The 4687-nt window shown below is 41.5% G+C and overlaps 1 pseudogene; it reads right to left on the bottom strand.

The window, feature by feature from the left end:
- Positions 1-2355: 2355 nt before the first annotated feature.
- On the bottom strand, positions 2356-3418 carry LOC148971562 (uncharacterized; annotated as a pseudogene).
- Positions 3419-4687: the final 1269 nt, after the last annotated feature.

Below are 4687 nucleotides of genomic sequence, written 5' to 3'. Positions count from 1 at the left end.
GGCCTACTAAGCACAGATAGATAATCCCTTCGCTATGTGCTATGAACTTTTCAATGTTGCGCGCTGTGACTTTGCGTTGCTTCAAGTGCATCATTCTGCGCACGGGATGCGCATGATCACTTTTTGCTGCTCTTAGTGGAGCCTTTCATATTATAATACTTAGGAGACACAAGGGGGTGTGGCCTAAGGGAATATCACTCGTGGGTCACGCCCCTGGGGAAATGGGCCGGCCACCACAGCTGGAAAAAATCCTAGAGGAAACACTGAACTGTGATCAACTTTCTCAATAATATGTGCAATAAAGCACTTTTTTTGCAAATTCAAAGCAGCTACATGATCTTGACAACAAATATAGTCAACTACAACATTTCCACAATCAATCAAAATGGGCAAGTGTTGTTTTAATGGCATACTTACTTGTGAATGTCCAATGTAGTGTGGTGAACAAGATAGGGACCGTCTAAAAAGTTTATTTCATTATGTGCAAACAGACAACTACATTAATTATTTCAACACATTTTTTGCTGCAGATTTTTGATGTTGTTGGACTTAGTATTTTAGGTATAATAAATAAGTCCCTTCTCACAGGTGTTGTTCCTAAATACCTAAAACATGCAACTGTAAAACATCTACTTAAAAAACCCAATCTCGACCCAACCATACTTTCCAATTAAAGACCGATTTCAAATCTACCCTTTATTTCAAAAATCTTAGAGAAAGTTGTTTTGGAACAACTACAGGCTCATTTGGAGTTAAATAGTGTTTTTGAAAAATTCCAATCTGGGTTTAGAAAATATCACAGTACTGAGTCCGCTTTATTAAAAGTTTTTAACGATATTTTATTGTCTGTTGACTCAGGGGATTCAGTGATTCTCTTACTATTGGAATTTAAGTGCTGCCTTTGATACTGTGGACCACAAAATTCTTATCTCACGGCTTGAACAATGTGTGGGGATTGAAGGCAGCACCCTGGATTGGTTTGAGTCCTATCTGAATGCCAGAATGTTTTCTGTTTGTTTAGATGGGTTTTCTTCTTCTGTTTCTGTTCTGGATTATGGAGTCCCTCAGGGCTCCATTCTGTCTCCAGCTTTGTTGTCGTTGTATCTGCTTCTTTTGGGCACTATCTTCTCTAAACATGGGATGTCATTTCGTTTTTATGCTGATGACACCCAGATTTATCTGCCTCTAAAGAAAAATGATTTTTTTCAAAAAAAATTTTTTGCATCTAAACGAGAGCAAAACTTTAAAAAAAAGTTCTCATTTTTGGTACCTCAGGTGTTTCTATTAATCCCAGTGGTGACCTGGGAGATTTGGCCCCCTATGTTAAACCCTCAGTGACAAACTTGGTTGTTATTTTTGATTCTGCTCTTAAATTTGACAAACAGATAAGTTAAATCTAGTTTCTTCCAATTAAGACTACTATCTAAGGATAAGAGTTTTTTGACATTTGCAGAGTTTGAGAGAGTGATCCATTTGTTCATTTCATCTAGACTTGACTATTGTAATTCTCTTTATATTGGAATGAGTCAGTCCAATATTAGTCATCTTCAGATGGTTCAGAATGCAGCAGCCAGACTTTTGACTGGCACAAGGAAGTTTGATCATGTCACCCCTGTCCTACGTTCGTTGCACTGGCTACCAGTTTGTTATAGAATTGAGTTTAAAATTTAGCTTTTTGTTTTTAAAGTCATGAACAATTTATCTCCAAACTATCTCTCTGATCTTTTGAAACTAAATGACCGTACTAGATCACTGAGGTCATCTGAACAAAGATTGTTGATTATTCCAAGATCAACCGTGAATTTTCTGTTGTTGGTCCAAAACTGTGGAATAGTCTTCCTGCTGGACATGGTAATGATATTACATCTGATTTATGATTTAGCATTGTGTTAGCATTTTTATTTATTTACATTAGAATGCTATCATCTTTCAGAACATGACCTGAGTGAAAGAGAGAAAAAAAGAATGCTCATCGTACCTGTTAATGTGCTGTCTATGATTGTACCCAGCACTTCTGAAAATGCACTTCCAAATGCATCTGTCCTAGAAAAAGTTTGTCGAGGCAAACTTTTTCAGACATAGCAGTTTAAAATAAGTGAGTGGCTCTTAAAAGAGCATTTGTGTTATGTTGAAGATGAAAAGCAGCAGCAGGCGAGGGGTGCAGAGACGACAGGTGAGCACATCAGTCTATATTGTGTTGCCAGGGCACTTCACCAGCGGCACAGGAAAATGGCCTCTTGGGTGGAGTTGTTGGTGCATACATGCATGTATATGTATTTATTTATACCAAATAATTACATATGAATATCGATTATCAATATAACCGTATATAATCAAAAATATAATCAATATAACTTACCTAAGGGGAAAAGCCTGATTACCCACAAAGACATGAGGGACTGGCCCCAGGTGATCAGTGCCCGGGAGAGGAGCATCTTCTGGGAGATGGAGCTTCTCTTCCCGCAGTGCTTGTCCAAAAGCAGAGGCAGCAAGGGTGCCTCCGTCACTCTTCCGTCCAAAAAAGCTCCAACATCCACTACCCTAAAAAGATACCTTGCATTCACAACTGCCAGAAGTACAACAGAATACGTTCCCTTGTAGGTATAATACTGGGAGCCTGAATTATGTGGTGCCTGGATTACCACATGCTTCCCATCCATTGCACCCACACATTGGGGAAGTTCCACCTCTCCTTGAAGCCAATGGCGATCTCCTGCCAATCAGCAGTCTTTGGCACAGGCAGAAACTCATCCACCAGGCTATCCCAAATGGCCTTGGACACCTCTGGCACAATGCCTGCCACATGGGAGATGCCCTCTCTATAACTAGAAGCAATGGTGGTGTAGGAGTCACCAGTTGCCAGGTATCTGAAAGAAATTACATAATTAAAATATAACTATCTGTAGCCTACAATTAAAACAGCAAAACTTTTAACCACATCCAATTAAGAAACTAATGTAAAGAAATTTTATTTTAATATAAATCACCCACCTCAGACAAATTGCCAGACGCTCTGTTGAAGAAATTGGCTCTCTGTAGCTCGATTGAATCCTTGAGATTCTAGGTCCGACTCTGCCCAGAAAACTGTCCAACTGCTCCCACTGAGCCGCAAGTACACCTGGATCCGGTCGCTGTGGAAACGGAGCTCCTTTGCCAGTCTAAATTCCCCAAACTGTGCTCTGGACCTGAGGGCACCCACAACCTCTTCTTCCCTGCTGCTCTCTCTCTTCTCTTTAATGCTACGTTCACACCGGATGCGGATAGCACGTCAAATTCACGCCTACCGCGTCTAGTTATATGCTTGACCACTTTGAATCTAATCCGTTGGCGGCCATTTTTTAATGTCGACCGAGCATTTATCGAGAGAGTCACCGCTCTATATTTACTCTGGAGAGCAGAAGAGCGACGTGGGGATCATTGTCGCAGTATTTGTGTCCACCGGACCTTTTGGAGGTGAACCGTTTGCCGAGTTTCACCATTTGCTCGCTCCAGGAGCTGCGCTGGATGATGGCCGCTGTCAGCGGTACTTCCACCTGTCACGCGCCCAGTTTGATGACCTGTTGTCCCGCATCGGAGCGAGGACCACCCTCATCCTCATCCACCTAATCTAGCTGTCATTTATTTTTGTTTTGATGATAAATAGAGCCAGCCTTCAAAAGTTATTACAGTTTTTCTCAAATGCTAAAACACAATTTCTGAAACCTTGCTCCATTTTCTGAAAACATTAAACACAAAACCTCATCTTCAAGCACTATTTATAAAACCTCTGACTCCTCTTGCAAAATGAAACTTTCGCCTCAAAACAGTGCCCTCAAAACATAAACAAAGTGATCAAAATGCTATACACCACCAAGCAGTCAATAAACAATACACCAAACAATTTAAAACACATTGTTCAAAACATATAGTTTTCAGGGAGAATTGTACAGAATTGTTCATTGTACAGTCTACAGCAGTGCACTGTACTACAGTATACGACACTCAAAGGGACACAAATGAAAGGAGTAAACATGTGATCAATGTGCTTCTTGTCTTTGGCCTGGGTCAGGCAAAAGCACTTCGTCGACATCACAAGCAATATTGTCCCTTCTCCCCCTCCTCCTCCTCTTATTCCTCTTCCTTGCCCCCTCTTCCTCATCCTACTTCTCCTCTTCCTCCTCCTCTTCCTTGCCCTCCTCCTCCTCCTCCTCTTTCTTGCCCTCCTCCTCCTCCTCCTCCTGGGTTATGGTACGTCACTAACCCACACATTTGCATTAACCCCTCCCTCAGAATGTGCAGAAAAGGGCATGGCCATATTTCTGCGGCTCGTGGAGTGTGTTGTTCACGCAACTGTCAGGTCTTCTGTGTTCGACCTTTTCAAACTCTTTGTAAGTGACAGTGCAGCAACCACTCTGTGTAATAACACAAACACAAACGCTGCAAAAAACATTACCAGTGGCGAAAAATATTCCTGGAAAAACTTCACCGTTGGAGAATTTTTCAAATATTTAGGACTGACTTTCTTTTTTGCACTGGTGAGACTGACAAATATCTACTGGAGGACAAACACCATTTTCAGCCAACAGTTTCCCCACTCAGTGATGACACGTGACAGGTATCAGGTCATTTCCTGGAACATCAACATGAGCGACCCTGATGAAGATGTCCACAACGACCGGAAGAGAGGGACACCAGCTTATGACCGGCT

The sequence above is a fragment of the Pimephales promelas genome, chromosome 16, assembly GCF_988280905.1.
Source record: "Pimephales promelas chromosome 16, fPimPro1.hap1.1, whole genome shotgun sequence".
Lineage (NCBI taxonomy): Eukaryota > Metazoa > Chordata > Actinopteri > Cypriniformes > Leuciscidae > Pimephales > Pimephales promelas.
Note: the sequence above shows the minus strand (reverse complement) of the source record. Positions and strands in the feature narration are given on the sequence as shown.